The sequence below is a fragment of the Grammomys surdaster genome, unplaced genomic scaffold (assembly GCF_004785775.1).
Source record: "Grammomys surdaster isolate TR1022 unplaced genomic scaffold, NIH_TR_1.0 325, whole genome shotgun sequence".
Classification (NCBI taxonomy): Eukaryota; Metazoa; Chordata; class Mammalia; order Rodentia; family Muridae; genus Grammomys; species Grammomys surdaster.
In genome coordinates, this window is record NW_021604744.1 from 3,196,989 (window position 1) to 3,214,632 (window position 17,644).

Sequence of the window (17,644 nt, forward strand, 5' to 3'; positions counted from 1 at the left end):
TATATATATATATATATATATATATATATATATATATGTAATGCGTGTATGCAAATTGTTGCTTCCAGTAGGACAAAGTATTTTATGAGTTTTCATTTTAAACTTACTTTCTTTCCTCAATTCTTTTTATCTATTTGTAAACCAAAAACACAATTATCAAAGACCTTGCAAACGCCTGAACATTAATGGGATTATGTTAACAAAAGTAACCAAAACGCCACTGCATTTGGGATCTTTGTCCTTCAGGGGATTCTGGCTATGATACTGCAGGTGGGCTGGAAACTGTCAATGTGTGGGTGTGGTCACACACTCCACTCTACATATGTGAGAAACTCTGCTGATGGGAAGTCTACACTAGGATGCAGTCATGTCACCTTATCTTAGCCAATCAGGCAGTCTTGGCAAACCTATGCATCTGGAAAGACTGGACCAAAGAGGCAGAGAGGGTATGGCATATCATTAGGAACTCAGTGCTGTGACTCGTGGGAGGAAAGGCAGCACCATGACCAGTCGGCAGGCTCTAGTCGCTCAGACTGGCTGTTGTGAGGATTTGTCAGGAGTCAGATGATTAACAACATTTTTCCATTGGTTAAAATGAGAACTGAAATAAATGAGAAAAAGTCAGGCTCTTTGTTAAAAAGCAAAAAACAGCCAAACAGAACAAAACAATACAAAACAAAGCAAAAACAAAACAAAGCAAAACAAAGCACCATGGACTTTGCTGGGGGAGCTATCCTAAAAGTAAATCAAGAGAAGAATGTCCTTTTTATGCTATGTCTTTGGTGTACATTTTAAAGTTTGGCTTTCTTTAACTAGTCTTTTTCGAATTTAGTTCTGTGGATTTCTTTTTGTTTCTGTGTTGTACAGAATACAGGTGCAGTATCTTCCTGCTCAGGTACATTGAGGTTAGGTGCATTTGATGCCATGTGTTATGCCCTCCTTGGTTCCCATCAGTTTCAGTTGCTGATGTAGGCAAGGTACACGGTTTTGTGAGAGTTCTGACCACCTGGTGCTGGCAGATCGCCTTGACTGGATCCTAGTGTATACACTATTGAACACTACTTATGCACATCAGAACATCTGAGCCATTCCTCTGGTTCAGCTTGATTCTCTTCAACTCCTCACAGTATAGTAACCCTCACTTTTGGATAAAATCTCTGTAGAGGATTTAGAACAGCTTTCTATTGGCTTTTCTTGAGTGCATTTCCTATTGTGGACCATGGGACATATAGCATTAGGTCACCAGTCTCTAGGAAGTAATTCCTTTTGTTCTGGTACCACAGAACACAGAAAACATTCCCAATGGGTCTAATACCATACTCAATGCAGGTAGTAGTTTACTGGGATCTATACTTGGGAGGCAAACACTAAGGGTCTATCTTTTTTTACAAGGTAAAGGGGACTCATCCTTTCCCCTTTTATTCTGGCAGGGGTAAAGTTCAATCAACTTTCTTAACAAATCTGCTCTCCTGGCATACACTTCTACTTCTCTATGGCATCTCTCCCTCTCAGCTAGCTTTGAGATGCAGTTACTTTACCTGCCGGGATGGCAGTGTTACTAATAATGGCTTCACTTTACAAGGGCTTGGAAAGACCATGTGAGTGTATCTCTTCCCTCTCTCACATACTCTTACAATAGGATCAGAACTATAGGAGGGATTGGATAACTGACATTTCCACCGTTTATTATTGTTTTCACTTAGAATCTTGATTATCTCCTTTGAACTTCCTGTTTTTACATATAACAATTCTTGGTATACTTATGTTGGCTTATGTAATAGAAGACTGTTTTCTGGGTATAAGGGTTAAAGGCCAGTTACACACTTTATACTATGCAATGAGAAATTTGTGGGTTATCCTGATAGGCCAGCAGCGGATTCTATTGAACTTAATGGCATAAACCATTTTACGGAACTTGGTACCACCCTTGTCAGTCTGCTAGCTGACTGGTCTTTGGGAAGGGGATGATATGGAGTGATTTCTAGAGGATGAGAGCAAGTGATTGCTAAAGTCAGAGTTGGCTGTGTAGACAGCAAGTCATTAGTACACTGTAGTGCTGGTAGAGCTTTAAAGGGCATCTAGTCCAGTCACTTTGAAAGGTCTATAACACAGACTCAGACAGTTCTGGGCTCTTGTTGTTTTTCAACCTTCTCCAAACATAGGCTATCTATCAGATGCTAACAATTTATACTGGCAACACGAGTTTAGATGGTTTTATTTATTGCAGGGTTAAAACACACACAGTCCTTTTTATGAATTTTCAAGGAAAGATATAATAAACTGTGTTTTTATATTTTCCAAACTTTTTGACCACTGAGTGTGTTCTCCCTCTAAGAGGATAGAATTTCATGTGTCTTACACCCCACTTGGCATATTTTAAGGAACACTGGTTTAAAATAATTTGAGGTCAGAGCTGGAAGGAAATTACAGACCACGGAGACACAACTGGAAGAGCAGATACTTAATGGCCAGCATCCAAACAGAGAAAGGAAAAGAAGGGTGAAGTTAGGCTTGACGTTGGCTGGAAACCTCAAGAGGAAGTGCTTCTTTTTATCTTAGACTTTGCATCCATGAGGGCTGCAAACAATTACAACTTTGCCAACTTACTCCTCGAGAGGCTGCCTTCAAGTTATTAAACATTTTTAGCTTCAGGTTTGTCCTCTATGAACATATTTGACACAATACTGTCATTGAAAAAATACGGTGAAAATTAGAGAAAGTGTATGCCAAGTAGCCTCTAGGTTTTTTTTTTTTCTGATGTTTTGATGGTATAATTATTATCAGCCTACCTTTGAGAGCAATTCTGCCAAAAGAGCTCTTAGTGTGCAAATTGAAACCTTAGCAACTACTTAGCAAGGCACTCTGTTTATTATTTCAACAGCTATGGCTACTGGAAATCATTTTCTTGTCTTAGGTCACAGCATTTTTTTCAGTGTTTATTGATTTTTTTTTATACTCTTTAAGGTCATTCAGTACATGTTTCGCTCTAACATGTCCAATTTATCACTTGTTTATTTGTAGAGTGTAGACACTGGTGCAATTGTGGCATGCTGGTAGTGTGGGTCACCAGTCACTCCATGATTGACTTTGAGGCCTGCTCCACAGAGAGATTTCATGCCCAGTACTGCAAACCTGATCAAAATACCATGATTGAGATAACAGTCCCGAAAGAAAGCTTACTGTTTTTGTATAGATAATTGATAATTCTGTCAAACTACCTCCTAAATAAATATTTATGTTTATAACTATAGTCTTGCACTACGTACTTTCTCAACTTTGGCTGGATAAACCTCGTTTGTGAAGTGAGTAGTGGTTCATGTAAATACTCATAGCTATGTTTCCTACATGTCTACTGCACACATTCGCAGCATTGATCACAGGGGTTTTAATAACAATAAAGGAGAAGAGGACATAACGTTGGGAGAGATGAGAAGTGGGAAACAATACAAGGCAGTGGAAGGGGGTGATGGCAGAAGAATATAATTAAAATATACCATATAAATATAAGTAGATGTGAGGACTAGTTGTGAAGGAATCATTTATAAGAATGCCTCCTACTCAAAATTTAGGGAACACCTTTAAATGGAGGCAGAAATAATGTAAGAACTGGAGGATTAGGAGGAGCATTGTGAAGTGCTGACTTTTTGGCATAGCATGAGTGTTGTGTATGCTAACTCAAAGTACTATAGTGACGTCCATGAACTGCTCAAAAGCAATAGGTCAAATTGTAGAATTGATGAGCCCACCTGTAGGTGTAGGGGAGCTCTCGTCAAGTGGCAGTTGCTGAGGAAGAGTTACTCTGTTGTAGGGATGTGGATACCAGCAGGTAGATTGTCCATGTCCCTGTGGATGGCCTCAATCTCATTCAATGCATATGGTGTCAGCATTAGTTATATTCAGGTGTTAGTAATATCAATAATAAAAGAAGATATAATGTTGAGAGGGAAATGGAGTAGAGGACAATAAGGGGAGATACTGGTGGGTGGATATGTCAAAATAGAATATATAAATATATGCAATTTTCAAAGAATAAAGAAAAATATTATTAGAAACAGGGTATATACTTCCTGAGGAGTTCTTGTGCTGTAGCATCAAGGTCATGGAAAGTCTAATGCTAGCATCTGAACTTATAATTCTTAGGCCTCGATCGCATCCTTGAACCAGTGCCTATGGCTTCTTCTAAGCTCCATATTAATGCCTTGGTTCATTAAATATCATGACCTTTCAATGTCTGTCTTCTGCATTTGGGTATTACCATGACTTTTAAAAGTCACTGTTGCAAGTTAATACAGCACTATTTGTCAGCAAACATGATGGACCCTAGAATAGCTTGACTGACATGAGGAAGTTCTCAAACTCCTCCTTCTGACAACTGCTTTTTGAGTCAGGAGATGGTTTTATTTTGCTCCTTTGAGTGCCTGGACAGAAGAATGACAAACAACAGTTGTGCAGACCCGAGTACAGGACTTCTGAAGCAAGGACTGGCACCGCCCACCCTCTCTCAGGGAATCTGACTACACAGCTGTCCCCAAATGTCTTCTCTTCATAATCCCAATTTCAGCTTCCTGTACTGTCACTCAGGATTTTCAAGTTCACACTGAACATATCTTGTTACTTTGACAGTAGTGACAAATCTCCTGATAATTTGAGGCAGTCGAGATTAATTCATTCACTCTTGAAAATGCTTGTATTCTCCTAAAGTTTTTTTCATAAAAAAAATATGGCTTTGGAATGCATTCTTCATTAATACAATTATCTAAAATTTAAGCAAACCATAAAAAGTAAAATCATGGATTAATCAGGAACATGGTAAATAATATAAAGAATACATTGAATAATTAATAGTTTGTTAGTCCAATTATGTAAGAACTTAGAGGAACATGACTAAAAATAAGAGGAGATTCTGAAATTCTGTAAGACATAATTAAAGCAGCCATGACTTTAAGGGTATCCAAGACATACAAAGGAAGGAGCAACATTAGGACCTTGAGTGTGGCCAGCTGTGTGAGATGACAGTAACCACCACGTGGGGTAATTTAGAAAGGAATACAATTTTAAACTGGAGAATAAAATAGAAAAAAAAATGAAAAAGAAGTACACTGTTTTCTCTCTGTCAGTATAAATCACCCCCATACTAAGATATAAATTTTAATTCATCATACCAACCTCCTAGTTATTCCTGAAGCTACCTGCCAAGGAGAGTCTTTTCAATAATTTTGAATCACAAAGGTTATAATATGCTTTGTTAGAACGTAAAGAAAATTGTGATTTAAAAAACTAATTAAAAAGGCTACTTCAATTTATACAAACTTCAGGCAAGGAAGGTAACTATGTGGAGTCTATTTGTTGTGGAAGTACATTCCAATATGTGCCCTTGGGTTTACTCAGTAACACAGAATGCCACACTAAATTACATTCACAAGCAAGAAACACACCAAACGATATGACATCAGATTGAGCAAGGTATCAATAGGCATGCCTGTTCCCAGGAAGGGACCTTCTCCCTTTAAAACATAGAAATTTCAGTTAAATTTCCTCACTGTAGCCTCTCAGGAACAATTGTTAGTTTTTCTACTATTGTCACTATTATTCCATATAAACTTATGAGGAAAATATTGAAATGAGAGATCCATAACAAGCAGAAAGACTAACTGGGGTATGAAATGCAGCATGATGCAACATGAGAAGCACTGGATGTGAGGTAATTATACAGCACATAATCACACAGGACTTTCCATTGTCAGAAGAAAGCAAGGGATAACAAGAGCCAAGAATAAAGAAAAATTATACCAGTGAAATTGTGATAGATGCAAAACATTAGAAAGTTCAATAGAAAGGAAATTTCCTAAATGGTGAGAGTAAAGTATAAGAGGTCTAAATATTTCTAGAGATTTAAAAAGTACTGAGTTGATGGTCGAACAGCTGATTCTGCAGTTAAAAGTACCTGCTGCTTGCTGGAGGAAATCAGGTAGCTCCCAACAGTCTGCAACACCAGTTCCAAGGGATTCAGTGCCTTTGTCAGCCACATACACACACATATACACACATATACACACAGACACACACACAGACACACACACAGACACAAATATACACAGAAACACACAAACACATAAACAAACATACACAAATATATATAAATACATGCACATACAAACACAAATGCAAACATACTCACAAACACATACATATACATACACAAACACACACAAATACATACATATATATATGCAAACAAACATATACACATAAACACATATACACATGCAAACACACACATGCACACAAACACATACCTCATACACACACTAACACATGTACAAAAGCACATTTACACACACAAACACACATACCAATACACACACCAATATACACACACATACCAACACGAATACACACACACACACAAACACACACACACAAAGTATGTTTAAAATAAGTGTGTTATAATGATGGTTATTGCGAAGGCAGGCTCATGACCATAAATGAATGATGTATTCCTCAATAAAAATATTTCCCTAACTTGCTTCTAAGATGGTGCTTGAAACACACTGCACATGTGAACTTGTCCAGAAAATATGCCAAGATAGATAGGTATTATTTACTTTCCAACCAAAATCAGAGACCCAAGGAAAATGAACTGCATCTATTATTCCCAGGATCCCCAGGGGACAGCAAGTATCGCAAAGAGTAAAAACAAAACAAAAACAAAAAAAAAACAAAAAAAAATCAAGAAACTATTATGCTGAGACTAAAAAAAATTGTTTTGGTGAATTGGTGAATTTTTTCCTTTATCAATATATTTATTTTTAACAATTCAGTAATGTATCAGTAGCTTGATGGATCCATTTTTAATCTAGCATGTTAATCATTTGTTTTTCAAATATTCCACACAGAATTTGTCACTAAAAATATGACAGACATCAGCGGGATAAAAGAACATGCAGTTTTCACTTCATCATAATTGGTGACTAGTTATTTTCCCTAATTATATTTGTACATGCTTAGAACGTTTTGAATAAGTACAAACACTAGATTTATTTGCATGTATAAATTAATTAGTTAAATAATTTAATAAAATAGCTGTTTGAATATAAGTTTGAATACGTAATGTAAATCTCCCCTAGACAGGAAATAGTTAATATAGTTTGTCAGGAGAGAGGCTTTCCATAGCATGGCACTTTCCATTGATGGAGTCACCTATGTGGGTGGTGATTGACTCCCTCTCTTCTTCCTCTTCAGTTCGAGGTTGTACATTTTTCCTATTTATTTATTTATTTATTTATTTATTTATTTATTTATTTAACATCCCAATTGCAGTCCTCGCTTCTAGGCGCCCTTCACAGAGTCCTTCTTCCATGTTCCAACTCCTTCTCCTCTGATAAGGGGAGAGGTCCTCTCTGGGTACCAACCTACCTTGACCCATCAAGTCACTGCAGGACTATTCAGTGCCTCTGCTACTAGGCCAGACAAGGCAGCTCAGCCAGTGGAATAGAATCCACAGTCTTGCAAAGAGTCAGGGACAGCACCTGCTCCAGTTTTGAGGGGACCTACTTGAAGACCAAGTTTGCACATCTGATACATATGTGCGGGAGGCCTAGGTCCAACCCGTAAATGCTTTTTAGTTTGGGGTTCACACTCTGAGAGCCCCAAAAGTCCAGATTAGCTGACTCTGTTGGTCTTCTTGTGGAGTTCCTATCTTCTCTGGATTCCTCAATCCTTTCTCCAACTCTTCCACAAAACTCCACAAGTTCCAGCTAAATTTGCCTATATATGAAGTGCAGGGACAAAGCTGAAACTGAGGGAATGGCCAGCCAATGACTGGCCCTACTTGAGACCCATCCCATGGGCAAGAACCAATCCCTGACACTATTAATGATACTATGTTATGCTTGCTGACAGGAGCCTAGCATACGTGTCCTCTGAGAGGCTCCACCCAGCAGCTGACTTAAACAGAAGCACAGATCCAGGGCCAAACATTGGACTAAGCTTGTACATTTTATTCCTCGAAGAAAACGCTTCTCAAATATTATCCTGCTACACACAATCTACCCTTCTCTGGACAATCGAGTGTCATTTTAGGGGAATCAGCAGCTGTGCTGTGCTGTGTCCTCTGTTGCCCTCTGGCAGGTGGAGGTGTGGTCTCATTGCAACAGAGGCCCTGGAGGACACACATTTTGCCTTTCATCTTACGTACTTTGTGTTTTCACCCTTTTCCTTCTGTCAAGCTTACAGAGTGCCTGAAGCATAGATTTTCTCCTTGAACATATACCAATTCACAATCTCTCATGAATATAAATACGTTAATAAACACAATATAAGAAAATGAGTCACAAGAAAGAAATGGAAGTGGTGCAGTTTGAGACAAGGCAGTTGCTGGGAGTTTCGTGGGCTGAAGGCTTGTTTCTTGGTCTGGGGCCTTAAAATAGATAAAAAGGCCATGTGGATTGAAAGTGGAGCAATGTGGGAAACTGAAATGGCAAGCATAAGAGTCCGAGTGGGGAGAAATATGTGTGCAGTGTTAGAGAAACAGAAGGAAGACCTGCAGCTAAGGAGGAGGAACACAGTCTAAGCCACACTCCCCATTTGTAACAAGCAGCCACTGGTAGAAATTGTACTTCATTGATTTGTGAAATTTCACATTTGTAGAGAATTAACAATTCTATTTTGTGGAAACATTTTTTTACTTTTTTATATATTTATGGATATTTGTGTGCCTGCTCATATGCCATGAACTATGTACATATAGGTGTCTGAAGAATCTAAAATGCTGTTCTGGAGAGAGAAGAGGCTGTGTGCCCTTGATGCAGATGCTAGGCATTGAACCTGGCTTCTCTGCTGAATCAGCAAGTGCTCTTAACCACTGAGCTGTCTGTCCATCTCCATAGAGACACAATTTATTGATATAAGTGATCTTACTTTTATCTAACTGCTTTGTATATACAAAATATATATTGTAATATATAAACAACTACCAGCATTATAAATTAAAACTATTATATATTTATCAGAAATGTTCTTATTTATTTTTGTCCATTTGAGGAAACAATTTAAAAGGTTTGAAAATAGTGATCCAATCACCAGAAACAACTAGATCCTGTTTGTCAACATAACGGAGAGAACAGCCATAACAGTTATAAAGGAGCTGTTCCTTGGTGAGTAGCTGGCAGGGTCAGCATATCTCATGCTCTAATAGTGGTGGCAAAGATTTGCTGAAACAGCCAGAACATATGCTATGTATCTTCTACAACAACATGTTTTCAATACAAACATCATGAGATTCTCAAGGTTTTTGTTTTTGTTTTGTTTTGTTTTTTAATAAAACCTGTCTGTCTGTCTGTCTGTCTGTCTGTCTGTCTGCTTTGTAGCATAACAAACAAGAAATAGTCAAGTTTCAGACTGTGGTTTTATGTACATTCTGAATAAAAGTTTCATGTAACAAAATAGTTTATTTAAAAAACTCACATCTATTTAAACATTGCTGAAAATTGCAGTTAAGGGTTTCTTCAATAATGTATTTGCTTAGGCAATAAAAACCAGTGGGCTGATTTTCCCCTTATTTTTGAAGATATTTACTCCATGAAAGAAAAAGGTCAACCAGTTTCTAATATTCTCTGTATTTGAGATCAGGAGTGTGGAAGATATAAAGAAAGAATGCCTCAGAAGCTTTTCTTTGCAAAAGTTAAAGTTCAGATGTAAAAATTCCTTTTGTAGATTATTAGGATAACACTGTCAAATGGATAGTGTGTGGAAGAAGTCTCAAAAAATTACTGATAGAAAAGGGATAGTTGAACCTTTTTGAGAATGACTAAATAAAATGTTTGCTTGGGGGATGTCGGTGTCAAATCCTAGAGATTCTCAGCATCATTTTGAAGAGGTCACTTCAGACAAAATTATTCTCATGTAAAAGATTACTGCCATCAATTTCACCAAGGCTCGTGGGAGCCATTTCTTGAAAAATGAGGAAACTTAGTCACTCTGAAAGTCAGATCCAGTGAAAATATAGTAATATATATTCATGACTGCAAATATATAAATTTAGATAATGAGATACCTAATTTATCAAGAAAGCTTTGATCCATTTTTGTTCACTTAAAGAAACAATTCAGAGGGCTTGAAAATAGTGATCCAGTTAGAAGAGGCAAGTAGATTTTGTTTGTCAACATGGTGGGGAGAAAAGAATTTTAAACTGGTATGTATGTATGTATGTGTGTGTGTGTGTGTGTGTGTGTGTATGTGTGTGTGTGTGTGTATATATATATATACATATACATATGTATATATATATGTGTGTGTGTGTGTATTTAACTATACATATTAATGTCTATAATTTGAATAGGAGAACTATTGCTTTCTATGTGATTTCCAAATTGTTTCAGATTAAACATGGGAAAGGGGTATATGTGAGTTGAAAATTGTCATGATTAATAACATGAGCTTGAAGGAAATGAATCAAGCTGTAAACTTCATTATTTATAAACCATAGGTTTCACCTAATATTACTATAGATTTTAAGGCAGTTAAAGAAACGAGCTCCATGATGGATCACCTTGGGACTGTTAACGATGTGTTCCCCAGAGGCTGCATCTGTTTATTTCTGCTAAAGCTAAATTGAAGTCATGAGGACCTAGTCGTAAACTGATTGATGTGAGCACCCTCGCCTTCAATAGTTCAGTTCAATATTTAATAAATTCCTACAATGATAATGAACCAGTCAATTATTTCTTGAGTCATTTCTTTTTGTTAATTTTAGTGAGACACATGTTTAGAAATTCATATTACATATTTTGAGAACCCTGGTCAGTCAAGATGTGAAAAAGAATTTTGTCATATTTTTTTCTGCATAACAATACTTCCAACTCTGTTGTTCAGGAGGAGAGCAGCACGCACATACTGTGGACTCTTTCTTTCTACAGCACTGAATACAATCCCTTTCACCCTCCCCAAGAGCAACTTCTAATTAACTAACTAACTAACTAACTAACTAACTAACTAACCAACCAACCAACCAGGTGGCATTGCAAGATCTCAAAAGGGGACAAAGAGTTTCTGTAAATATTTCGTCTCCTACTACTTAAAATAAGTAAGCTTTGTGCACAGAGGTTCAGTGTTCTTTAATTATATGCTCAAATTTGTGCATAGACTCACTCACAAAAATTATATTGTTCAAAAATGAAAAATTTAAAAATATCCTTCCAGACATGAACATATAAGCAAAAGCAGCTCATTTTGGCAGCAAGCTCCAAAAACTACTCCTGTGGTCAGGGTTTTTATGAGTATTGTACAATTGTTCTCTTGTATCAGGTTACAAGGAAAAAAGGAAAAGTTTTATTTCCTTTTGGTCTCCTGCAATGACAAAATCCTTAGCACTGATTTTAAATATTGAAAAAGAAATATTGTTTACATTTCAGTAGATTGAAAGTTTGAAAGGCAGAAGATTCTCTAAGACAGTCTCAGGATTATCTATGGTGTCAGTGTTGTCTTTGGCTATCTGTGTTACCCAGTGCTATCTTGATTGAGATTAGAGACTAAGAATTTCAATAGCAAATCAGATTTTGACTTTAAACAGTGGAATTAAACATATTTGAATAATACTTATTCATTCCTTTCCTAAAAAGTTTCTATTTCATATTTAATAATAATCTTATAGGATTCAGAAAGAATAGCTCTTAATTAATGTAAATATGTAAGGAATTTCAATTCAAAAGTTTTATTATTAAATTGTTTATGATATTTTATACATTGTTTACACTAAGCTGAAATTCCCGTGTAGGTTTACTTCCATGACTAGATAGAACTGCAGTATTAAGGTGGAAGGAGATAATGTATTTGTACTTGACTTGGGCCAATATGCTAATAATCTGCTGTGCTCTATTTGAACCTCTTACAATTGGGGTAGTGTATTAGTTAATTTTCTGTTGTTTTAACAAAATACCATGACCAAAGTCAAGTCAGAAAGAAAGGAATAATGTTAGCCTATGGTTCAAAAGGATAGAATTCATATGGTAGGGAAGGCATGTAGAAAAGCAGAAAGAAGTTCGCTGATGACATTTTGTTTCACATGCAAGAAGATTGTTGGGAGCCAAATCTTAGCAGAAAGCAGCTGTCATCTTTGCAGCCATCTTGAGCCATATACCTTGACAAGAGACTTGTTTTCAACAGCCCACAATAGCTGAGCACACTCTGATAAACATCTTGTTTTTCTCACATATCTCGTTTTGCTGTTTAGTGCCTCCAGCTGCAAGGCACACGTGGTATCCATGCTGCAAGGCACATGACATAGTGCCTTCAGCTGTGCTTGTCCATGATTGCAAGGCACATGGTAAAGGGTATAAATATCTTTTCAATAGGAAGCGATTTGATCAGACTCTGTCTTGTCTCCATTCTTCGTGTCTCTCGCCCCTCCATCCCCACTCTCTTGCAAGACCCTGACCAGTGGACCTGAGCAGGAGAACAAGCCTTTACAAAGATGGGGGGGGGGAAGGGAAAGGAAGAGGGAGGGAGGGAGCTACGGAGGGAGGGAAGGAGAGTGAGTTTTGGCCTCAAAGCTCACCACTGGGGGAACAAGTGTTCAGTTGTATGAAACTATGGGTGACATTGGTAATTCTAACTGCTACAGGTAGTTCTGCAGTTGGGTTAATGAGCATGTTTCCTTTTTTTTTGTGAGCAGTAACTGGTTCTATAGATTTAAAATTGTTTTGTTGTACTTGAAAATCAAAACCAAAAATGTAATAGTAGTTGTTACAATGATTTCTCTGGACAAAACAAGACCGTCTCAGTCTAGGCAAAGCTCAGGAGATGTGAATGTTAACATGACCTTAAGAACACTGGCTGAGGCAGATAGGTGATATAACTGAGGAGCGGAATTGTGGATATAATATCCAGACAACTGGAAGAAGATGTTGCAAGAGTCACTGGTTCAGAATTCTGGGTAGGTCAGCATTTGGGCAGTTACCAGAGGTTAGGCTTCTATAGATGAATGTTTGGAACTGGAAAGTATTATACTGAGATAGTGTAGCCCCAGAAAAACAAATTTCATAAGCTTTTTTTCATCCATGGATCCTAGCTCCAAATCTTTAGATGTGAATGTATAACTTGAAGTAATTGGGAAAGTAAAAGGGTTTGTGTGGGGAGGGGGATTAGATAGTAGACATTGAGACATGAGTGCTATGGACGGTAGAAATGGAAAAACAAGAGGAGACAACTGTGAAAGGGGGAAGGGGAAATATGAAAGGAGAGGTAGGGAGAAGGGGTAAATAACACTAAACATATTTGAAAAAGCCATTAGGAAATATTATCATATAGTGATTTTTTTTAAGTAAACATTGTCACCCACATGGATGTTTCTCCCAATAATGTTTTCCCCATGTACCATAGACTAACAAACAAAGAACAAAACAAAGCCTCTCTTCAAGTTGTTGATCAGGGAAGAGTTCTCAAAAGGATAGAGGCTATTTCTGTAGCTTCCATTGATCTCCCAGAGAGTATCTTGAGAGTGTTAACCCTACTCAATTAAATCATACCTGCTTGTAAGCAAATCTAATTTCAAGAGAGTGATCTGCATTTATCGAAAAGTGTTCTCTGGCTCGGGTTTCTTAGGAATCCCACATCTTCAGCCCTTGCTTTCCTAACATTCTTCATAATATGACAAGGCTCATGACTGGACTTCCTTCCATTAATCAATACTGTATTGCAAACCATTTATTGGTACAATACATCAAATTAATCATGAGCCTGACTCAGTGGGAAAGGTAGGAACTATGTATTGGAAAAAGACCCTTCACTAACACTGCATGGCCACCCTTCCTCAACTCTCCCAGGCCACTCACCTACCGAGTCAGTAATCAGATGTTCTGTGATGAGCACAAGTGAGGCATTCAGGCCAGCAGGGATAGAGAAAGAATGAAGGCCTTCAGAATCGATCCACATTCTGCTGAAGGGCATTTGCCATGGCTGCGGATAACCACAGCACATTAAGACCCTCCTTTTAGGCTTTGTCAAGTAACAGAATTGTTCTCCAGAGCAAGATCTTTGACCAGTTTTCCAGAGGCAGAACTGTAATTTAGGAGAGTCTTTTTGATGTCTGATCAATAAAATAACAAATTCCTTTTTGGTTACATCTATACACTTAGATTAAATTAGAATTAACAATGAAATAAATTAGTGTGTCTATGAAAGCTACTTAAGGGACTACACCTTTTTTCTCACAGCAGTTTACAAGTGGGCATTTCTGATTATAAAATCATGTGACAAGAGTAAAGATACACTGGAAATATTGAAATCACATTTCTCATTGGTGAAAGCTATGTCAGGCAGTATATAAAAGATCTCTTTTGTCTTTGCTAATAAAAGGGAAGGCAGCTCTTTCTAAGGACAAGAGATACAGCATGTTGCACAAGCTGCAGGACCGCGCGTCCTTGCTCCAGCTCGTGAGTGGCCAGGCTGTGGAGAGTTATAGACTGAATTTTGGGACTAGATTTCTTTGTTAAGGATCCCACACAGTTAATAGAAAAGTCAGGATCTTAATGTTAAGAACAGCTCAGTAATTTATTATTATTATTATTATTATTATTATTATCATCATCATCATTATTATTATCATTGTTTTAGTGCACTCACAGACTACTGAAGATGGCTTTTCCAGTCTGACTAATGGCTCTACAGAACCAAGAAGACAGAGAAAGCATAGCAAGGTGGAGAGAGAAAGACAGCCCAGGAACTGCAAAAGGGATGAAGCAGGATCTGGAAAAACAGAGCTTTTATTAAAGAAACCTTAAAACCATGTAAGAGTTGCTATTGCAAGAGTTTAAATTAGAAAATGTCTCGAGGTTTTCATATCTAGTTGAGCAATGCAGGGGATTCCCCTCGAACATTCTGAGAGCATCTACAGGTCTCTCAATGCTTTTTGTGGCAAGGATCGGTGAGTAGAGGCTCTATGTTAGACCAGTCCTGAAGGAATGCATCTGAAAATGTATTTTACTTTCTCCTTAACTGGAGTCATAGGACAAACTATCCAGGTAGTTATGTCATCCAGCAAAAGAGATTTGAATTTATTTATGAAAGTAAGCACTAATACAGACACCTATAACAAAGTCCTATATGAAAACCTGGCTTTCTGCTCAGTAACCAGTTCTATATGCACTGGTGTTTCTAGAATGACTAGCAAGTTGTACCAAACCTTCAAACTATATCCAATTCTGAAACAACACCTAAGAAAGTCAGGAATGGTCACCCTTTCCCAAAACTTTGTTACACTGGAACAGTGTCAATATATTTTTCTCAAGATTTACTTGGGACCTAAAACATAATCTAAAGTTGATTTTAAGATACTGACGTAAAACTTCATGATATCTATTTGATCACAAGAACAACAGAAATTTAACATGAACATACAGTCTGCTAAAAGCTTCTATACAGTCAGGTGAAATAGTCTGTTTCATTAACAAAATATCCTATTACATGTCGCACTGTTGGAAGAATCGTGAATGATCCTTGTTCTTCACTATATAAAAGTGATATTTAAATAAGGTTATTAAACGCAATACATTATGTTTTGGGAACCAAGTCCTAGCAGAAAGCGGCTATCATCTTTGCACAATCTCGGGCATATACCCTGACAAGAGACTTGTTTTCAACAGCCCACAACAACTGAGCACACTCTGATAAACATCTTGTTTTTCTCAGACATACCTTGTTTTGCTGATTAGTGTCCACAGCTGCAAGGCACACATGGTAAAGTGTCTTCAGCTGCCATCCCCTGCTTGTGCTCATATACCCACAATTGCCTTTCAATAAACAGGACTTGATCAGATACCCTTTCTTGTCTCTATTCTTGCCCCTCCATTCCCACTCTCTCTATTGCTAGACCCTGTTGACTGACATGGGCCGGGACAATTATGTAGTGAGTTGGACTAATGCTGCTTGTATTCTAATGCTAATTTGCCCCCCCCCCAAGACTGGTTGCCCCAGAGAAGAGAACAATGTCACATAAGACACTGAAGCAGGGGCCATCTGGAGACCATTCCACCTGGGTATCCATCCCATGTGCAGTCACCAAAGGTAGACACTGATGTGGATGTCAGGAAGTGCTTGCTGACAGGAGCCTGATACAACTCTCTCCTTAAAGGTCTGCCAGTTTGACATATACAGAGGTGGATGCTCACAGCTAACCATTGAATTGATCATGGGGTTCCCAATGGAGGAGTTAGAGTGAAGATTGAAGGAGCTGAAAGTGTTTGTGGCCCCATGAGGAGAGCAACAATACCAACCACCAGAGCTCCCAGAGTCTAAACCACCAGCACATAGGGAGGGATCCATGGCTCCAGCTGTATATGTAGGGGTGGATAGCCCTGTCGGGCATAGGTGGGAGAGGAGATCCTTGGTCCCATGAAGGCTAGATGCTGTATGTGGGGGAATTCGAGGGTGGGGAGGTGGAAGTGGGGGTGTACATAGGTACACATCCTCATAGAAGCAGGGGGAGGGGCGATAAGATAGGGGGTTCCTGGGTGGGGAGTGGGGGGGATAGGGTAAGGGGATAACATCTGAAATGTAAATAAAATATCTAATAAAAAAAAAAGACACTGAATGACTCTATTCCCCTGGTTATTTCTAACTGGGGTTTAGGTTTTTATAGGCTTGGGGTCAGAAGAACAGGATAAGGAAGAAAAGTGCAGGAGAGGAGGAAGGAGAAGCTGCTATGGGTTAAGGCTCAAGAAAGCATGACCCTGTGGGCTGCCCAATTGGAGTTCAGAGCAGCCTAGGTGTCACATAGTAAATAGTAAGTGATAACTCGGGGTTATTGATAGGAAAGTAGACTCTATGAGCATGGAGGGTAGACAGGTGCCCAACCTTGTGTTGTTTAAGGTTTACTGTAAATATAAAGACTGTGAGTGTGTCTAGCACTTGGGAACTGATTGGTTTACAGTGAGAAAGAAGCCCCAGGCTGCTATTTTAAATAATTTTTACAACAACATTATTATTAGAATCCACACAAACTAAATATTATTACACAGTCCAAAGAAAAATATTCTATATAATCCCTTATTTTCTCTGATTTACAACAAATTTATATTATTAAAATATCTTCATTAAAATGCTTTAAGTCAATCTTTATTACGTGTTTATTATGACTAATACATAGAAACATTTTCTAGATATTATCATCTTTTTCCTGAAATGCAGCAATAAGTGACTTTCTCTACTGTCACTTAGGCAGAATTTTCAGCTTAAATTGTCTTTAAGAATGCTAAATAATTGAAGAGATTTTAATGCCTCTGACAACCTGGCAATAGTGAGGTTTGAACATCTCTGTATGTCACAGCATACTGCACTAAGCAAGTAGAGGAAGAAGTAGATGGCCACACTGGTTACATAGCAACCTGGCCTTGTTAGTGAGGGTTAGCCAAACTCTGATGTAGGATGGGCTAAGTAGTCATGCACATACTACAAGCTTTACTGTTAATGTGGAACATTATCAACTGAAACACTGAGACAAGCTTCATCTCCAGAGTGAAGAAGAATTATGTAAATATACTTTGAACATGCAACAATGAAGAATAAAAGGTATTTATACTTTAATGTTAGTTTAAAATATTATTGTACTATGTCTGATATAAACTTTCATTATACCCACACTAGATGCATA

General features: G+C 37.8%; 1 protein-coding gene across 3 annotated transcripts in view; it reads right to left on the reverse strand.

The window, feature by feature from the left end:
• Positions 1-17,644, reverse strand: part of Magi2 (membrane associated guanylate kinase, WW and PDZ domain containing 2) — a 1,345,877-nt gene that overhangs the window by 549,296 nt on the left and 778,937 nt on the right. The window lies entirely within an intron of this gene.